This window comes from Lissotriton vulgaris, chromosome 5 (genome assembly GCF_964263255.1).
Source record: "Lissotriton vulgaris chromosome 5, aLisVul1.2, whole genome shotgun sequence".
Classification (NCBI taxonomy): Eukaryota; Metazoa; Chordata; class Amphibia; order Caudata; family Salamandridae; genus Lissotriton; species Lissotriton vulgaris.
The window spans coordinates 1,683,893,655-1,683,915,113 of record NC_141693.1 but is presented as its reverse complement, the minus strand read 5'-3'; the positions used below and the strand labels follow the sequence as shown (position 1 = coordinate 1,683,915,113).

The following is a 21,459-nucleotide window of genomic DNA, read 5'->3' as shown; positions in this document are numbered from 1 at the left end:
ACAATTCTCGCTCCGGTGCCTACTTGATTCACGGGTTCACACTCTGCGACTCTGGGCAATAGCTTGCTTAATCTCCACAACGGCCCCTCGCGGCGGGATGCCTGGCTTTCACCTTGCGGAGACCCTGCCGGGGTTATCTCACAGGGGAATACCAGGACGGGTTCCCTAAGCAAGCACTTAGAAACCGCTCGGTGATTTGCGCTATATAAATTCCTGTACATTTACATTTACATTTACAATGTTAGATCTGTGTTGGCTGCTGATGAGTTACTGTCGGCTTTGTCGGACCTAGGTAGAGAGGAAGGCCCATCAGGGTTGACCTAGGTTTATCATAGGTTATCATAGGTTCTGGTTTAACTGTTGGCTTAATTGATGGTAACTCTACTATATTTTTGGCTCTCAGGTCGCTCTATATCTCTTATCTATATATCAACTCTTTTGAAAAAGAAAAAAAAAACCTGGGGTTTTCAGACTAGCAATGTAATTGGCACTTGATAATTTTTTTTGAAAAAGAAAGGAAAAAGAGGGAAAAAAACCCTGCGGGGTGCAACTCTCTGGACTTCGTCTGGATAGTTGGGGCAAGGGTTTCCTGGGAGGGAGGTAGTTGGGGGGGGGGGGGGGGGGGGGGGGGGTTGGTTATAGGGCACAGGGGCGGGTGTTGCAAGGTAAAAAATAAAAAAATCCTCGTTTTCTCCTAAACAATTTTTTCTTCAAATACACCTATTTTACAATCAATGTTAGATTGGACATGCCTACGGGGGGTTTAATCCAATGGTTACGAGGCGATAGAGGCTATTCTGGAAATGAGTAGTTTGCAGATACTCTCCTGGAACGTCAATGGCCTGCGCACTAGACCCAGAAAGGACAAGGTTGTACAGTATCTCTGAGATTCTAGTGCGCAGGTCATTGTGCTTCAGTAGACACATTTATTGGAATCAGAAATGCTTCTACTGGCTCAGAATAATAAATGGATAGACTTTCAAGTCTCTACAACCCAGTCTATGAATGTCAGAGGGGTTGCGATAATCTTTAAAAGATCAGTTAAGGCTGTCTTATTTCAAAACTAGTGGATCCAGGTGGCAGATGGGTCATAGTGACTGTTAACATTTCCGGTGCTCAGATCACTATTGTTGGATACTATGGCCTGAATCAGGATGACCCTTCTGCTCTTAAATAAATTTTTTCGCACCTATTATTGTTTCCGGAAACAGTTATTTTGGCGGGCGACTTTAATATAGTCTTAGTCCCCTATCTTGATTAGTCATCTAACAGTCGTGCTTTAGTCCCTTCTAAAACCATGACTTTTTTGTTGGAGGCTATGAAGCAATTTGCTTATTTTGATATCTGGAGGTTACGGTCAGGGCAAAAGTTAGGATTTTCATTTCGCAATTACAAATATAGGCATCTATCAAGGATTGATTTTATCTTGGTTACTCAGGCATTGAAAGGTATCGTTAAAAACATCCTATATCTTCCTTCTCATTTATCGGATCATTCAGCAGTTTGGTTGGAGCTGGCGGGAATGATTACTGTTTCATCTAGATCATGGTCTTTTCATAGTTTCTTATTGTTGGAAGACGAGGAGGTCTTATCTCTAATTAAGGAGGCAAAGTGGTTTATGGAAGCAAATATAGGTTCAGCCTCAATGGCTACTGTTTGGACGCTTACAAAGCCTTCTTAAGGGGCCAAATTACAAGTAGGGCTGACATCTTGCACCAGGACCAGAGAGGCTTTGTGAAGGGCCGGCAACTATGTGATTTGACATATGATTTGATTGGAGCTATTGATATCGCTTCGGCCGAATCACTTCCTCTGGCCGTTCTGACTCTGGATGCTACCAAGGCCTTCGACAGGGTCAATTGGTTGTACCTGTCGGAGGTCTTGGGTAAGTTTAATATCGGGGACAAATTTCGTCCAGCAATAGGGTTGTTATACCAAAATCCTTCTGCTTGTCTCCTGGCGAATGGCACCTTATCGGACCCTCTGGAAATCACGAGGGGTACACGCCAGGGCTGCCCTCTCTCCCCTCTCCTATTTAACTTAAATATTGAACCTTTTGCCCAACTATTGCGAGATGATCTTAATATCAAGACTTTTAGGTATGGAGAGTGGGAAAGAAAGGTATCCCTATATGCAGATGACATTTTGATTTTTTCTTCTGATTTATGCACTACCCTCCCCTTGGTTGTTAAGCTTGCCAAGGATTTCGGTGAGGACTCTGGGTATGAGATCAATGCATCTAAAACAGAGGTCATGGCTTGGAACATGGGGGAGATTCAACCAGAAGTACAGCTTAGCCCTAGGATGAGGTATCTTGGAATTAACATATCACAAGACATCTCTAAAATAGTTGAAATCAACCTTGCATATGTGGCGAAGTAGTGTAGGAAACTCATGCGTGCCTGGTCATTATTACCCTTGTCTGTCTTGGGTAGAGCATCTCTGGTAAAAAATGTCAATCCTGCCTAGAATAACATTTCTTTTTAATACTATGCCCCTCCACTATGAGTCTATACCACTGCTTAAGTTACAGAGTGAAATCAATTAATTTATTTGGGCTTACCACACACCCAGGATCGCCTGGAAGAAGGTAAGGCAGCGTAGAGAGAAGGGAGGCCTAGCTGCTCCGGATATTCAGTTGTATGCATGGGCTTTTCAACTTTCCCACTCATGCATGCTATTGAAAATGCCTACTAATGTTGGGGCAGGGTGTATGTTTCGAGCCATGCTCACTGGAGTCATGTTACCATTGTAGGGTTTTTTGTTTAAGTTTGGAGATTCTGAATTCTTTAAAAATCAAACTAAAGGTTTTGCAGGGCCTAGCTAGAACTTGGGCAAAGATGAGAAGTACTGTAGCATTAGGATATTAATCTAACATGGCTCCCTTGTGGGATACACCAGGTGGCCCGGGATGGCTTAAAGATAGACTGGCCTTTACTGCTGAGGGAAGCCGGGGTGGAAGTTTGGGGGAATTTGTTTGTTGAAGGATCCTTAATTTCATGGGAATTCCTTAGGGAGAGGGTGGTCCTGGCCTCTCTAGGTTTAAATACCTGCAGATGGCAAGTTGCGCTAAGTCGCAGTCAGTTACCCAGAGTAAATTCCCAGTTGGAGGAGGAAACCATCTAGAATCCCAGCTTACTAGCCAACCCCGACAAACAAGGAAGTCTCCTTCTGGTACCACTCAATATTGTAAGAGGTAGAGGGTGAATTTCAATTGGCTGGCCAACTCTGGGATGGCCCTCTTCCAGACCAGGATAATGAACAACTGTGGCTAAACTCCTGTAAAACACTCTGGGAGGTAGTTAAACCAGCCTGGCTCTGTAGAAATCATCTGTTCCCCTTGCATAGGGCCTATTATCTTAAAATTTTCAAAGGGCCCTCCTGTATCTTGTATGAGGTGTGAGACGATTGCCGCATCAGACACTCATATGTTTTTTGACTGTCCAGCCCTGTCTCCCTTCTGGGACGCTATTGGTGAATCATTAACATCATTTCTTGATTGTCCTGTAAAAATTGATCTCTCGCTGGCAATATTTGGCCTGTTGGAGGAAATTACAAGCCCTGCTAAGCACTTTATTTTCTATGCAATCCTGCTGGCGAGAAGAGAGATTTGTAAAAAAAAATGGAAGGACTATTCATCTCCGTTGTTTTCGCATTGGCAGTCATCAGTGCTGCAAGTTTCTAGGTTGGACCTTTCGAGATCAGGCAACCAAAAAAAGCGGGCCTTCTGGAAATTTTTGCAGTGGGGGTAACCTTGATTTGGTGGACAGGTTTTTTTTGGGTTTTTTTCCCCCCCCCGGTCCTATGATTACGCTGCCCTGCTACTCTGCAGACATCTCCGGTGAAATCAGGTGGTGCCCTGATACCAATATGTTGGCTAAATCCGTTAAGGCGGCTCCCCATGGGTTCCTAATTTGAGCCTTTATGAGTATCTTGTAACACTGGTAGACAAGGGCTATAACCTCCAGGTGCCTACATATCCAGTAAACTGAGACGGTGTGTAGATATCTCTAAGGTAAAATGGAACTAGTTGGGTGGAGAATGAGGCCAAAAAAAAATATATTGATTACAAAAATATCGAATCCCTATACTTAAATAGGTAAGTACAGTAATAGCGACTCAAAAATATTGATGGAAAAAATATAGATGTAAAAAATATTGACTTTAAAAAATAACATAACACAAAGTAAATTAATAAAATAATATTAATATTAACAAAAGAAATTAAATTTAATATATATTTTAACTAATTATAACAAATAAACCTCAGTTTATTAAATATAAACAGTGTACATATACATATATTTACTTTAATACATTTTAATAACTATTATCTTTATTTAATTTATAAACTTTTTTAATTATATAAAAATTAAATAATCACAAATATAAATAATTTAAAATAAAATATTCTATATTTAATTAACACATTAAACTATTAAAAAAAAATACATATATATCTAATAACAAAATAAAAAACAGTAGTTAAAACGTTGGATAGCGAAGGGGTAAACATTACTTTTCCCACTCCAGTGAGTGCAACAGTAGGGAAAGAGCTGGATAGTGAAAGGGTAAAAATTACTATTCCCACTCCAGTGAATGCAACAGTAGGGAAAGCGCTGGATAGCATAGGGGTGAACATTACTATTCCCACTGCAATGAGTGCAACAGTAGGGAAAGTGCTGGATAGCGTAGGGGGAAATATTACTATTCCCACTCTAGTGAGTGCAACAGTAGGGAAAGCGCTGGATAGCGAAGGGGTGAATATTACTATTCCAACTCCAGTGAGTGCAACAGTAGGGAAAGCGTTGGATAGCGGAGGGGTAAATATTACTATTTCCACTCCAGTGGGTGCAACAGTAGGGAAAGCGTTGGATAGCGTAGGGGTAAAAATTACTATTCCCACTCCAGTGAGTGCATTACTAGGGAAAGAGCTGGATAGCGGAGGGGTAAAAATTACTATTCCCACTCCAATGAGTGCAACGGTAGGGAAAGCGTTGGATAGCGTAGGGGTATAATTTACTATTCCCACTCCAGTGAGTGCAACAGTAGGGAAAGCGTTGGATAGCGAAGGGGTAAAAATTACTATTCCCATTCCAGTGAGTGCAACAGTAGGTAACAAGCTGGAATCCAAAACAATAAAAAATAAAACCATCAACATTTGTATTAAATTTAATTTCCAATATTATCATAATTAATATATAAATTGAAATATATTAATAATAAAGATAAAAATATAATTACACATTATTTAAAAGTATAAAATCCACAACACACACCTACAATTAATTACACAATTAAATTTCATAATTACTAATTAATTAATGAAAATTAATGTATTTGTTAATTAATTAAAAATGTATTGTTTACCACCTTTCTCACCATTTACACATATAAACACCAAAACACACACCTAAAATAATTACACAATTACAATTAATAATTACAAATTAATTAATGGTAATTAATTTAAAAGAATTTAATAATTAATCAATTAAAAAAATAATTACTTACCACCCTTCACACAATTTACACATATAAACACCACAACACACACCTAAAATAAATTAAACAACCTAATTATTTATTGACTGATTGAAAATAATTAACTAATTATTAAAGTATTAATTAATCAATTAAAACATTAATTATTCAATACATTTTATAAAATGTATTACTTCCCGCCTATTCCACTATAAACCCGCTACAGAACTAAAAACGCAGAATTAAACTCAAAATAAATTAATAACTAGATAAACTCTTAAACCTATAATAAAATGACAAACAATTCTCATTAAAAACACTGAAATACATACGATTTTTAATTAATCAATATTTTTGTAAACTATATTTTTGTAAACTATATTTATTACAAAGATATTTATGTAATCGATATTACTTACCTGTCAGTCGATATTCTTGTCAACTATATTTTTGTTGTCGATATTTCTTCCCCACAATATTTTTGCAGCAATATTTCTGTCCTACAGTATTTTTGCGGCGATATTTCCACTCTGCACCTTCTGTAGCTATTAAAATACCATCCCAATAATTAAAACATTTTTTAAAGTATCTAAATGTTATATTCATCAAGCCAAGGTCCAACCTTAAAGCACAGTTCTCTGTGCCCTTTGGGAGGCTAAGCCACTTATTCAATTTATGCATTTCAGTTAGCTGAGCACATTTCATCATCTTTCCATCTGCTATATTCCTCCCATACAGCAGTAGACAATCTTATTTGGTCTCGCGCCTGCGTTGCAGTGCACAGCATTGCTCGCGCAGCGAGAGACCTCTTGAGGGGGGTTTGAAAATGTACCTAGGAATCGCACATGCTCATGTGTGTGCTTTTCCTTTTGGGGCACGCTATTGGCTTTTGCGTGCGTCTTTTTATCAAAGACAGCACGCAATTGGCCAATGTCGGGCGCATTGTCCTGCCCCTGGCCTATTGGTGTCTATTACGCGCACCGGCCGTCATGTGATTTCAGTTATCGTACCCAGACACGGGCGCGATAATTGAAACAACATGGCTTGCTGTGGCTCGCGCGCGCACCACTTGCTTGTTCTTTTTTGGATCCATTTCAAAGGGAAGCAACTAAATAAAAGAACCGCTGACGTCTTGTTTAAGTCGAATGTGGCCATTTTGCTGCCATTTTCACCAGTGTGTCTGCCATAAAGAAGGACGATCCCCGCCCATCTGAATCCTGAATTGCCACCGAGCAACCCAACCAGGAATGAGACACAATCTGTCCGGTCTCCTATGAAGGGGCTTTCTTGCCCTGATTTGGAAAATAATCGATTAATATGCTCGGATAATTGAGTACCTCGCTCAACGTCCTTTGATACTGGGCACCAGCCCCCGGAAATAGACATTGTTTGGACCATAAAACTGGCCACACAAAGTGTCTAAGATTTTCAAGACAAGCATATTAACTCTCTGTCCTGAAGATGATGCCATTTATCTCATAATAGGCATCGAAACGTCGTTGACATAATAGCGTCATATGTATAATGAAAAGTAGAAATTGAATACAATGATGCTTTGAAATGTATTTTTGTCTGTTCACTTAACTACTAGTACAGACCGCCCTTGTTCGCTTTAACCCTATCCCCCTGTTTTGTCTTGTCCCCTATGGGTTACTGGATGTACCCACTTTGTAAAAAATTCCTCTTTATCTTTGCAATTCTCTTTAATTAAAAATTCTGTCCGGCTGGACAAAGGTCATACTCACTATTGATCGTATGTCTATCATTTTTGCGAAGATCCCTGAACTACTAGGGACCACTGTTTTTTTAAATAAAGAAGGACTAAGCACATTTCTTAATGCTTATTATTTCTTGGAGGAAGATAGAATTCTAGATATGATCATACCTTGGTCATCAGACTAAAGAGCGTCCATTGAAATCTGACTCTGCTCTAGTTAGGTGATTAATGTTATTTACTGAACGTTGCACTTTTGCTTTACAGAAGACACCGCACACTGAAAGCTATTTGTTCCTCTAGGCGAAGATACCTTTCAATCCAACTTGTCCATGATTTGATGCGAGGTTTGGTGCAAGGTAAAGTTTTAACATTAGAGCTTGATTTACAGATTAGGAGTTCCGACCTATTAGCGGTTTTCATGGTGAAACCGGCAATTTGCGAATTGGTAGTACGCGTTTTATACATTGTATTTCATTCCCTTAGAACATATATTGTCCATCTTTAGTACATTTCCACACAATATCCCACATGCGGAGTTCGTCTGTCACTCAAGTACCTTGGGGAAGGTCTTATACAAGAGCCGGTAATTGCTCCAGCAGGGCATCCCCTGAAAAGGGAGGTGAGCTTTCAGAGACTCGGGCCCAAAGGGGGCGGCAGGAGACGCGTGACTATGTATCTGGCTTTCGCTGATTCTTAACCCCCTCCGGGCATTGGAAGTGGTTCGCGGCTCTCCCCCTCTGAGTGCAATGGCTGAGGTGAGGCTAAAGCGCCTCATAACCCAATTCAAACTAGTGTCCTCCCGCTTTTTTATTGAATGGTATTTGGTTCTTTAAAACTTCAACTTTTATTACATACTAAAAGCGGAGAAGTAGGACACCTTATCATATTAGACCATTGTTGCATGATTTGCGTGCCAAATATTTTTTCATATCACGGATCGTTTATGGGCTCTTAGAACCAGAGACAAACTTTGTCTTGGCTCTCAGTTAATTTGTTGTCTTGTCACATTTATCACAGGCTGTAGTGTTGGTGCAGCCACGGGCTTTGGACGTGGCTTGTTTTTTTTTTTTTTGTCCTCATTTGCCTGTACCTCTTAACCAGAGACTATATAGCCAACCACCTATTCGTGCGACCAGGGATGGAACGCACACATTACCACCACCACTTTGGGCACCAGCTTGGCGGGAGACTAGTTCTGGGTTTACTGAGGCCTTGGTGGCGAATGACAGCCTGCGAGACCCATCCCAGACTCCATCAAGGTAAGAACTACCGCGAGGCCCAGCTCATATCTAACGAAACCGCCAAAGTGGACCATGGAGTTTGGAGGCATAATCATAGGTCCCGGGGTAAAAAAAAAAAAAAAACCCGGTGCACTAACACCAAGAAATCAAAAAGTTCCAAAATGTGAGGTTATTACTTCCACAAGTTCTAGCCAGATCGACCTTTGATGTTTCAAGTAGAGATGACAACCAACTGGCATGTGTTGGCGCCTTAGAATCGACCCAAAATTTACATATCTGTCGCCGAGCGAGTAAAATTGCATAAAACAGCAACTGCCTTGCTGTGCCAGGTACTGGCACTGCTGCGCACGTGCTGCTGCTGGCGCTTAAGCTTTTAACTCGCCCTGGTTGTGTATTTCATTTTATTCTTATTTTTCACTTTTTCCCTGTTTTTAGTGGGATTAGGCTGGGCTTCGCTCCCCTTCCTCTCACCGCATTTAAAAGGTTACATCACCGCCGCTTTGGCGGGTCCGGGTCCCGGGGGTGGTCCTGTGTAGGCGCCATCTTGCTTTGGGCTCCTAATTCCATCTACGGGCGTCATCTTGGAGCGTCCTCGCGCTCGCGCTGGGCTTGGACCGCCTATTTAAGGCGGATTCACCTTCCTTACAGCCTTGACAGGTACTGGCACTGCTGCGCACGCGCTGCTGCTGGCGCTTAAGCTTTTAACTCGCCCTGGTTGTGTATTTCATTTTATTCTTATTTTTCACTTTTCCCCTGTTTTTAGCAGGATTAGGCTGGGCTTCGCTCCCCTTCCTCTCACCGCATTTAAAAGGTTACATCACCGCCGCTTTGGCGGGTCCGGGTCCCGGGGGTGGTCCTGTGTAGGCGCCATCTTGCTTTGGGCTCCTAATTCCATCTACGGGCGCCATCTTGGAGCGTCCTCGCGCTCGCGCTGGGATTGGACCGCCTATTTAAAGCTTCCCTTTCCCGCGCAGCAGGACGCGCAGGTGGGGCGCCCTCGCTTAGCCTGAGTCATGCCAGAGTCCTGCCCGTCTGCGCCCGTCAGCGACGAGAAAGCGCAAGACGTGGTAGGGCTCTGTTCACTAGTTGCTATTTTCATCATGCACGCTTTACCAAGGCTCAACTACACTCGGGCAGATTTGCTATCTATTGGGAATAGGATTGCGGTCTGCATATGTGATCCTGTAGACCCCCTATCTGGCCCGGATGTCTGCGCCTGTAAGGGTTGGTCGCTAGATAGTCCGACTAAGATCCGCTCTTTGGAAGATATCACCCCGATCAAGCGCAATTCCATCGCAGACCGGGGCCTTCGGATTTGGAGTTTAAATGTAAGGTCACTGGTTAAACACCACCAGTTCATACATGACCTCATTGAAAAAGACGACCCTGATCTTTTTCTCCTTACCGAAACCTGGCTTCAGGATTTGGATGTTGCTATCCTGAATCTTACTTTCCCATAGGATTACACGATCTTTACTTTGAATCGGACTACGAGAGGAGGTGGTATTGCCATGGCTGTTAAATCCTGCTTCCCTGCTGAATGGAAAGCTCTTGGGTTGCCTGCTTGTGAAAGCGCCCTCTTCAAAGTTGCTTTTAGCCATCATTTTACGTTCAGCGGCATTCTCATCTACCGCTCACCTGGCAATGATACAGTCTTCAAGTCCGCTCTTGCCGATATGGTAAGCTCTTTAGCGCCTGGCTGTGCTAACTTTAACATCATGGGTGACCTTAACATTCATTTTGACAACAGGTCGTCCACAGCCATTAACACCTTGCTTGCAGATCTCGAAGCACTTCAACTTGTCCAGCTAGTTACATTTCCCACTCATACTGGAGGTCATATTCTCGATCCCTTTTTTTCCACTCTTGAGAGGGTGAAGGTGTCTGACCCGGTGTCGATGGGATGGACTGATCATTTGCTGGTGGAAGTCTTCTGCCCAATTCACGATAAGCCATTTAAACCTGTGGATAGGCCTACTCTTAAAAGACATTGGCACAAGCTTAACCTTGAGGAGTTTTATAGACTACTGGAGCAGAAACCCCTGAGCGCTTTTCTGAATGTGGATCATGGTTACCAATTGTTTTGCACATGGATTTCAGACGCTCTTGATTCCCTTATACCTTTGCGCTGGTCGAAAGGTCCTTCGAAGGTACCCAGCCCGTGGTATAATGACTCCCTTGCCGAGCTTAAAAAAATCTGCCGGAAAGCGGAGAGGGACTGGAGAAGATCTTACGATCCCGTCTTGAAAACCTTGTACTTTGCCAAACTCAAGTCCTATCATAGGGCAATTTGCAGGACTCTGGCCGCATTCTATGCTCAGCAATTTCAAGCCAGCACTAACCCTTCTAAACTAATATTCAAGGTCTTGAAAGACCTTATGAACAAAAGAGCTACCTCGGCAGAGATCTGCACTGACTCCCACTGCGAGAACCTGGCAGCTTTCTTTCTGGAGAAAGTGCAGAAGATATACCGAGGATTTGACCCTTGCCGGCCGGATCCAGAGTTAGTTGACCCTAATTCTATGGGCTATGAGACTTTGACCTTCCTACCTGATCTGACTACTGAGGACTTTGACAAACTTAGCCTCAGCGTTAAATCAGGCTCTCCGCTGGACCCGCTGAAGCCAGCTCTTATCAGTACGCTTTCCCCGCTGTGTAGAGTTCCAATACGCACTCTAATCAACTTATCGTTGTCAACTGGGACGGTCCCTTCCTCATGGAAGCAGGCGGTAGTCACCCCTATCTTAAAGAAGGCAAATTCTGACCCCCTCTTGCCTGAGAACTACCGCCCCATATCTCTTCTGCCTTGGACTGCTAAAGTTACCGAAGCCCATGTCAACTCGATCTTGTCTGATCACCTTGCCCGTAATCAGATATTGGACTCCAGCCAAAATGGCTTCCGGCCAGGACACAGTACCGAGACCGCTTTGCTCCATATTATCGAGCATCTACGCCTGGTGCTTGACTCTGGACGTACAGCAGCGCTCCTGTTATTAGATCTGAGCGCTGCTTTCGATACTGTGTCCCACCGTATACTGATTCAGCGCCTCGAGGAAGCTGGAGTAGCAGGAACCGCTCTTCAGTGGTTTCGATCTTTCCTTTCAGATCGAACCTTTAAAGTGGCTATACCACCCTGCCAATCCACCATTCATCCCTTGGACCTGGGGGTCCCACAGGGCTCCTCGTTGAGCCCCACCTTGTTCAACCTCTATGTGAAACCGCTAGCTGCAGTCGTCAAACAGTGGGGTTTGACGATGACCTCATATGCTGACGATACGCAGCTGGCGGTGACACTGAGTGGAGACCCGGAAGTGGAGGCCCCCAGATTCCGAACTTGACTTGTGGCAGTAGCGAGTTGGCTACGTACCAATTGCTTACAGTTGAATGCCACTAAAACTGAAGTGTTGGTCCTGGGGAAACATGTTGAGCTATGGGGAGACCAGTGGTGGCCTCCAGAGCTGGGCATTACTCCCATCCCAGCTTCGAAGTGAAAAACCTAGGGATCTGTCTAGATCCTGCGCTCACCTTCACAGGTCACACGAAGAAGGTTGCAGCCACCTGCTACGGTATCTTGCGAGGCATAAGGCCGGTCCTGAAATACTTCGACCCTCCCACCCGGCAGCTCGTGGTCCAAGCCTCGGTGTTATCCCGGCTGGACTACGGAAGTGCGCTGATGTTAGGGGTAAACCAGGCTGAGGCATCCAGGCTTCAAAGGGTACAAAACGCCGCGGCGCGGGCTATTATTGGTCTTCCCAGACATTGTTCTGTTTCGGGCACCATCTCTGCCCTTCATTGGTTACCGGTCAGACAGAGGATTAAGTTTAAAGCGCTCTGTCTGGCCTTTAAAATCATGAAACTTTCTTCGCCGCTGGCTCTTGCCAACTTGCTTATTCCCTACATCCCTTCGAGATCGTTAAGATCAGAGACTCATCATCTGGCAGTCTGCCCCCGTTTTAAACTCAGTAGAATGGGTGGCCGCTCCTACCGGGTGCTTGCTGCGGGGCTGTGGAATTCGCTCCCGGTGCACATCCGAGCTCTGAACGACCTGTCCGCCTTCAGGCGTGCTATTAAAACTTTTTTGTTCCCTGTTTCTGAGTAGCCGCTTCCCACTTCTTCTTTTTTGTGTGTTATGTTATAGTACCTGTCTAAGCGCCAGGACGCCCCTTTGCTGGGGCAGCTGTGCGCTATAAAAATAATATTAACATAACATAACATAACATTATCATCCATCCCAGAGATTATCAGTGTTAGTGTGCAGGGTATGGTTACCTTGAGTATCGAGCCCAAAGTAAGCAGAACTTCTGCCCAAAAAGCCTTGATTGGAGGGCAGTCCATGAACGTGTGAACATCTGATGCGCCCTGGAGACCACACTTGTTACAACATTTACCAGCTTGAAACTTTGCCAGCCTTTGTGGTGTCCAATAGGCTCTGTGTACTGTGAACAGGTGATTCTGCCTCAACCATGCAGGCTTGACAGATTTATAAAGAAGAGCAAATGATCTTGACCACCATTCTTCCCCTTGAAGGTTCATATCCTCTGCCCACAGTTCGTCCGGAAGGTCAAAGTCTCCGTCCACCTCCTCCAAGATTATCCAATACCAATGTGCCACCTCTTTGCCCCCCTGAGGTTTCTCCACCAGTTGTTGTTCTAGCACACTACACCTCCCCACTAGTGCATTCTTTTGAAGGAGCTCTCTAGACCAGCTTACAAGTTGTATATATTTAAACCTTGATAGCCTTGGGCCGACCCTTTCAAACAATTTATCCCACCGTATTAAAACCCCGCCGGCCATCAGATCTCCCCATCTCAGTATCCCCCCTCTCTCAGGGGTATCGAAAGGTTATCACTCAAACACGGGGGGGCGCCCCGGAGACCCCCAAATTGGAGCCAGATTTGAGTGGCTTGTTTTTATGTAGACAACATGCACGCCTGGGCAAGAAAAAGGGTGTAGGCACCTTTGTTTTATTATTTGCGGAACGTTGCCCCATGCCTTTCTTTTTATATGTATTTGGTTGTTTTTTTTACACAATGGCTGCACCATGGTTTAGGTTTAAACATCCAGCGGGTGCCACAGATGTACCAAAAGTAATAAATTGAAAGAAAACGCCCGGAGGCTTGACTCAAAGCAGATCTGCTTTTGCTGCAACATTTCCTGTCTTTAAGATTGCAGGCGCTATTTTTGTTACTATGAAAACGTGAAAATTCCGCCCTCCCCGAAGTGCAAATACTAAATTGCCTTCCTCCTAAATGGTAATCTGCCAGCACCTCCCATCCTCGGAACTCCAGCACACTCAGCACTAACTTCTCCCGCCCTCCACTACTCCCGTCCAGAACTGTAACAAAACACTCAGCCCATGCTTCTCCCACTTCCACCTCAGCTTCGTACCGCCCTCCACTACCCCTCCCAGAACTGTGGCAAAAGTGCGGGTCAGTTTGTGGAGTACTCACCTTCCACCTCTTGCAGCCTCAGCACTTCTTACAGAACTCTGCAAAGTTCTCTAATGCAACCAGATTTTTCTTTTCCTGCTCCTACCTGCATGTTTGTACAAAGTAGGCATAGGACGACAATTTAGTTTGTATCCAGGTGGTTATTTATGTTGACTACTTCCTGTCACAGATCTTTCAGTAAATAAATGAAAGCCCCTTAACCCTAGTTATCGTAAAATGCATATCTCACCCACCCAGACCTCCCTGCGATTGGTAAGATGTGTCAGGGGTGCTCTTCAAGCTCTCAATAAAAGAAGCATGATAACATGCATCCAACATAAACAAAGTCTACACGCTTTAACAACCACTGAAGTATCTGCTTTCAAAGGTGCGATAACCTCCTGTTATCTCACTGGCTTTGTCTTATAAAACATATACACGCACATTACCATTTAGTAACACCTGATAGGGGCGTAAAACAAGGTATTTTTCATTTTCATGGATCGGCACGCAGAGTCCGGAATGGTTCATAAGGGGACGAATCAGCAGTGAAATCTACACCATTCTTGACTAAAAGGAATGTCTCTTTCACAAATAGAAACGACCGTCAAGCCTGCTTACAATACCGCCTTCAAGCAGTTTCGCCTCGCCTTGTTTGTGTTTTGAGCAAAGCAAGTGTCAGCCCTACTTCGTGACTATCGCACGTCCTATGTATAAAACCTATAATCCTCAATGTTTAACAATGTTTTTATTAATTAGCCCCACCAAAGCCATCTGAACACAATTGCCACTTGTCATTGTTTTGACCTTTTTACGCAGCCCCATCTTCTCCTTCCAGTTGCTTATTATCAACTTTTTAAAGTTTACAAATTATTCTTTCCAGATTTAATTAGTTCCAAGCAGTGCTGAGCTGGCACAAAGAAGCGTCACTGTTTAATTCATTTTATTACAGAAAAGATAAACTTTCTTTTGTTTACAGCAGGGTATCTTGCCATTCGACAAACATGCTGCCGTTTACGCATGTTCCTGGCATGTGAAGTGCACTCTCACTTCCCATCCTCCCTGATGAAGAGCCAGTTCCCAGCACTCCCTGGCTAGCTCTGCTTTTTTCATAACACCTGTGCATGCTTTCCATACTTACTTCCGCTTAGGAAACCCAATCATCAGGAGCCTTCCTTGCAAGTTAGGATGTGCTGGTGACGACGGCACGCGAGTGCAGAATAATGAGCACATAATATATCGGCACAATAACTGCCTGACATACGGCGATAGCCATACAGGTAGCATTAGAAACCATTCATCACATATGCGTGCCTCTCCCCAATACATTAATGTAAATATGCGCATTTTAAGTCCCGCCCCTTACATGAAACTTTTACTACACAGCAGATAATTACATCCTACAGGGAAATGGGCTTTTAATCAGGGTAAGCAAATAGCTACTTAAGTATCGGGTCTAGGAGGAAGCATGGCTGTTAAAGTTGCAACGAGGGCCTTCTTTCTTGGAAATGCTGGTTGACCATAAACTCTTAACATGGCATGTACTGTGCTGTAATTAATTTCAGTAGCATAAGTAAAATGAATATATCCACCAAGCAAGGAAAGGGTGCAGTACCAGAGGCAATTACTAAGTGTCCCTGTGTAGTTGTGAAGTTACCTCTATTGGCCACATTAGGTACTGCACCCTTTCCTTGCTTCTTGGAATATCTTGTAATGCTTATGCTACTGACGGGATATTTTTTTAACCCAAAAATAATTTTTGATGGATACATCTGCCAGTGGATTCCTCACCTTGTGAATATCCCCCTGCGTCAGAGACATTCGGAAATTCTTTTTGTAGCTTTGCGCCGACGTGGACGACGTCACAGAAGCACGGCACCGTGCGTGGCTCCGCTGACGTCACCGACTCCATAATAGGCCCATGTCGGCGTGATGACATCAGTTCCCTCTTTTCCGCGTCGTTGATGCTAACGGTTTTCGAGGGATCCTCTGTTGCTTTGATAGTAACTTTGTTACTGTTTGTTGGTTTTCTTGTATCGCTTTCTCTAGTCGATATGTCATCGAAGAAGACCGGATTCAAGCCGTGTGGTGAATGCGGGAAAATGCTTTCGATCACGGACCCGCATGAAGACTGCGTTTGGTGCCTGAGCTCAGACCATGATGTTCAAGGGTGTCCATCCTGTAGGAAAATCAATCCCAAGGCACTTCGTGAGAGAGAGGCGAAGCTCTTGGTTGCCAAGATGAAAGGTAAAAAGGACAGGAAGAGCTCGAGGTCGCGATCGAAGGAGGTCGACGTCTCGTTCGAAGTCGCCCTCGAGGTCGTCATCGGGGCATGCTTCCAGTTCGACTAAAAAGAAGCATAAGAAGAGGAAGCATGGTTCTCGACACCATTCTGGAATTATTCGGATTCGAGACCGAAATCGCCAGTGAGAAGACATCGGAAATATGATATATCTCCTTCTCCAGAGTTTCTGGATCCAGAAGGTGAAGCTACGCCCAAGGAGTCGCCGGAGCATTGACCGGCTCTGGTGTCGAATCCCTCTCCGGCGCCGTATCGGTTCCAGCTCGAGAGGAGGAAGAGGCTCCACTGCCTGAGGGTTTGACGACTCCGGCTCACCAACCTGAAGATGAGGCGAATCCGGTGCTTCCTCAAGAGCAGCCTGTGGGTTCATACCCTCCTTTTCCTGGCCCAAGACGAGACCCTACACAGTTTTTAAATGCTATGTATGGTGTCAATACAAGAGCCTTGTACCCCTCTGGAGCACCAGCTGGTCCCATGGGTCCGATGGCATTTAACCTGGGAGTTCCCCAGTCTAATGCTCCGGTGCCGTTCATGCTATTTATGCCGGCTCCGACACCGCCTTGGCATTTCTCGGTGCCACCAAAGCCTTCGACGCCGATGCCTTCCTCACCGGCACCGGTTCCGGTCCGACCTCGAGAACAGCGGCCTGGTCCACCGGCTCCTAGCTCGACGCCGGCCCCGTCGGAGGCGATTCGGGATCCGCCGACGCCGTTCCCCAAGGAGAGGTCGAGGCGTGAGGCTCAGCGACTTCTGGAGGAGCAAAGATACTGAGAAGCCGAGATGGAAGAGGGTGAGCTTCAAGAATCAGAGGATTCCTTTGATGACTTAAGGGAGGCTAGTGGTCTGGAACTGTCAAGGGAGGCTAGTGGTCTGGAACTGTCTCCGGATTGGGTGTTAGCCTCTGTCACGGATGACCCTTCTAAAGATGTGGCTCCATATCTTGAACCTCTTTCTAAAGCAGGAGAAGTTCATGATGCTCACCCTTGCACAGGTTCTTCAAGCGCTGCTGGAAGAAGACTGGATGGTGTTGATCGACTTGCAGGATGCATATTTCCACATCCCCATCCTGAAGTCGCACAGAAAGTATCTCCGTTTTATGGTGGGTTCGCAGCATTACCAGTTTGCGGTCCTTCCGTTTGGTCTTACTTCTGCGCCTCGAGTCTTCATCAAGGTGATGGCAGTGGTGGCGGCACATCTCAGAAGATCAGGAATACCAGTTTTCCCTTATCTGGACAATTGGCCGATCAAGGCAGAAGCCCCAGAGAAGGTGCTCCATCATCTGCAAGTCACAACTCAGTTGTTGTTCAGATTGGGTTTTTCAATAAATGTACCCAAATCTCACCTGGTGCCCTCCCAGCACAACCTGTTCATAGGTGCTGTACTGGATACAACTGTGTGTCGGGCATTCCCTCCTCCTCAAAGGATTCGCGACATACAGGAAATGATTCCTTTGTTTTACAATGGAGCGGTCGTTCCAGTCCTGAAGGTCCTTCGTCTGCTTGGTCTGAGGGCTTCTTGCATTCTGTTGGTCAACCATGCACGCTGGCACATGAGGGCACTTCAGTGGTGCTCCGCAGGCAGTGGTATCAGCACAACGGAGATCTCAGGGAGTCAGTGAGGATCTCCAGAGAGGCTGCAGCAGATCTGTCTTGGTGGAACGTGGAGGGCAATCTGTCTCAAGGAAGGCCCTTCCATCTTCCTCCGTCGGTGGCCACAGTAATAACGGGTGCATCCACTCTAGGGTGGGGTGCTCATCTGGGGGATCTGGAGATCAAGGGTCTTTGGTCTCCAGAGGAAAGGTTGCTTCACATCAACCTTTTAGAGTTGCAGGCAATCCTTTTAGCGCTGAAGGCCTTCCTCCCTTCCCTTCGTGGTCAGTCAGTTCAAGTCCTGACGGACAACACTACCACGTTGTGGTGTGTCAACAAGCACGGAGGAGTGGGGTCGCGGTGCCTTTGCAGAGATGCTCTGCGTCTTTGGTCCTGGGTTCAGGGCCATCGGATTTGTCTGATGGCAAATCATCTGGCCGGAGTTCTGAACGTGCATGCAGACAGTCTCAGTCAGCAGTTCTCAGCCGATCACGAGTGGAGGCTTCATCCGGAGGTGGTTCGTCACGTCTTTCTGACGTGGGGGACTCCTCGGGTGGATCTATTTGCCACTTATGAGAATGCTCACTGCCCGTCATTCTGCAGACTCCAGTATCCTATGCAGGGAGCTTTGGAGGACGCGTTTCAGTTGAGTTGGTACTCAAAACTCCTTTACGCGTTTCCTCCCATACCCTGGATTCCTCGGGTTCTGAGGAAGATTCGCCAAGATCGGGCCCAAGTAATATTGATTGCCCCGGATTGGCCAAGAAGGGTGTGGTACACAGATCTTCTCCACCACTCCTCATGCCCGCCGCTCCGTCTCCCTCTCAGGGCAGATCTCCTCTCTCAGATGGAGGGGCAGGTTCTACACCCCCACCTCCAGACCTTACACCTTCATGCCTGGAGATTGAACGGGGCAACCTGAATTCTTTTTCTCTCCCACATGATGTGGTGGATGTCATCTTATCAGCCAGGCGTCATTCCACCAAGTCTATCTACTCTTATAGGTGGTCCAAATTTGTCTCTTGGTGTGGGGAGAAATCCATTGATCCTTTGAAGGCTCGATTGTCTGACATTCTTCAGTTTGCGCTTTCTTTGGCTCAGCAAGGGTTTGCTGTAGCTACAGTGAAAGGTTATCTTTCGGCTTTGTCGGCATTCCTTTGCCTGCCGGATCAGCAGTCCTTATTTAAATCTCATATTGTTTTAAGGTTTCTTAAGGGCCTTACAAATAAATTTCCTCTCACTCCCTTTATTGTGCCTCTATGGGACTTGAACCTTGTACTTACTTTCTTGATGGGTTCACCTTTTTAACCTTTGCACAAGTGTCCCTTGAGACTGTTGTCTTTTAAAACGGTCTTCCTGATTGTAATTACCTCGGCAAGGAGGGTAAGTGAGCTTCAAGCTCTTAGTTCAAGGCCCCCTTTCTTGACCATTCATTCTGAACGAATGGTACTCGGGACCAGGGCTGCTTTTCTGCCTAAGGTGGTAGCTCCCTTCCATCTAGGGCAGTCCATTACACTTCCTACCTTCGATCCTCTCCCTCACCCTTCAAAGGAGGAGGAGAGACTTCACCGCTTGGACCCGAAGAGGGCGGTGAGCTCTACCTGGACAGAACCAGAGAGTTCAGAGTGGATGACCAGCTCTTTGTTGGTTTTGTTGGAGCCAGAAGAGGCAAGGCAGTGCACAAGAGCACACTGTCGAGATGGATTGTCTTGTGTATCAAGATATGCTACTCTCTGGCGGGTAAGGAACCTCCTGAAGGTTTAAGAGCTCATTCTACTAGAGCAAGGTCTGATACATCTTCTTTGTCTAGGGGTGTACCTGTAGGTGACATTTATAGAGCAGCGACTTGGGGTTCCCTCCACACTTACGCGAAGCATTACTGCTTGGATTCCAAAGTGAGGAGGGACAGCCACTTTGCGCGTTCTGTCCTCCAGGATTTTCTGGTATAGGAGTGTGGACACCCTCCTCCGGGAGTGGGGACTGATGTGGGACTCTATTCACAAGGTGAGGAATCCACTGGCAGATGTATCCATCAGAAGAACAAGTTACTTACCTTCGGTAACGCTTTTTCTGGTGGATACAGTATCTGCCTGTGGATTCCTCACTGGCCCACCCGCTGATTTACTGTAATGATAATATTTTATTGGCAAAGGAAATGTGTTATTATAATTGCTTTCCTGCATTGGCTACATACTGTGAGTGTTATTTTGATTATTTGGTACTATGTACATTGTGTGTATATCTACTGTCGTTGAACCGTGCGTGTGCCTCGAAGGCACGGAAAAAAGGGCGGAACTGATGTCATCATGCCAATGTGGGCCTATTATGGAGTCTGTGACGTCAGCGGCGCCGCGCACGGTGCCGTGCTTCTGTGACGTCGTCCACGTCGACGCAAAGCTACAAAAAGAATTTCCGAATGTTGCTTACGCAGGGGGATATTCACAAGGTGAGGAATCCACAGGCAGATACTATATCCACCAGAAAAACGTTACCGAAGGTAAGTAACTTGTTCATTTTGACAAACATTAGCATTTGCAATGTCAATAGCTCAAAGTTTTACTAATGCAAGACCTATTGCATTGCAAATGCTTGTTATATGTTACAGGCCTCCCTTAGTACCTCTGCTGATTTGTGGTCCAGTTCCAGATCTAGTTGTGCAAGAACTCCAGCCACTGCTGAACATCTTTGCTTCTGGGACTCAAAATGTATTTTGAAATAAAGGGTACTTCTAAAAATCATCCCCACATACTTTTATTCTCACACTGTTTCCATGTGTTGGTCATTCAACCCCCACTTTAGTTTTGTCCCTTTAGTTCATTTTACAAAGACCATTGCTTTGACTTTTTTGTATCATCTGCATAGAATATGTAGGCCAAATATTCTTGTCCTAGTTTTGGTGAAAATGACCCGTCCCTTGCCAAGTATTTCTGGGCAATACCAAAGGGGATGATGGACGGAGCGCTTGAGCAAATCAAACACTCACCCCCAGTCAACTGATCTGGGTTTAATCCATCATCATTTTTTAGCTCACTCCACCACCCCAGTTCAGACATGGCCATATGCAAATCAGTCTGACCCTGTGCCTCATGGGAACAGTCCAGCCCAAACTGCCAAGCCATGTCTTCCCAGGACTGGAAACCAGCATCCTGGAACCGGTTTCTGGCTAATTAGCCGTCATCAGCCAGGCTAGCTTGGATCCAGTGGCAAAGTGAGCAAGGGACCCACGTCTGGGCATACTCTGCCAATTTAGGGTGAACAAAGCGATACCAAAGGGGATGATGGACGGAGCGCTTGAGCAAATCAAACGCTCGCCCCCAGTGAGTCCCGTGCTCTCCATGCCACTGTAATCAAGCTATCCTAGCTGATGAGGGCTGAAAGCCCGAAACCGGTCATAGAATGCTTGTTTCCAGTCCAGGGAGGACCTGGTGTGGCAGTTCGTGCTGGACTGTTCCCATGGGGCACAGGGTCAAGACTGATTTGCATATGGCTGGGTTCAAAGTGGAATGGCATGGTGAGCAAAAAAAACGATGGATTTAGGCCCAGATCTCTGTACTGGGGTGAATGTATGACATTGTTCTGCATTCTATCCTTCACCTGTTCTTTTTGCATTTGTCCCCCCGAATGAGACGGGCATGCTCAGACGTGGGTCCCGTGCTCTACATGCCACTGGAATTAAGCTATCCTGGCTGATGAGGGC

General features: G+C 45.4%; 1 protein-coding gene and 1 pseudogene across 2 annotated transcripts in view; both read left to right on the top strand.

The window, feature by feature from the left end:
* The window catches only part of TANC2 (tetratricopeptide repeat, ankyrin repeat and coiled-coil containing 2), a 2,475,706-nt gene that overhangs the window by 2,356,360 nt on the left and 97,887 nt on the right, over window positions 1-21,459 (top strand). The gene's annotated exons all lie outside the window — the stretch shown is intronic.
* Window positions 7,716-7,996, top strand: LOC147716959 (Nuclear RNase P; annotated as a pseudogene).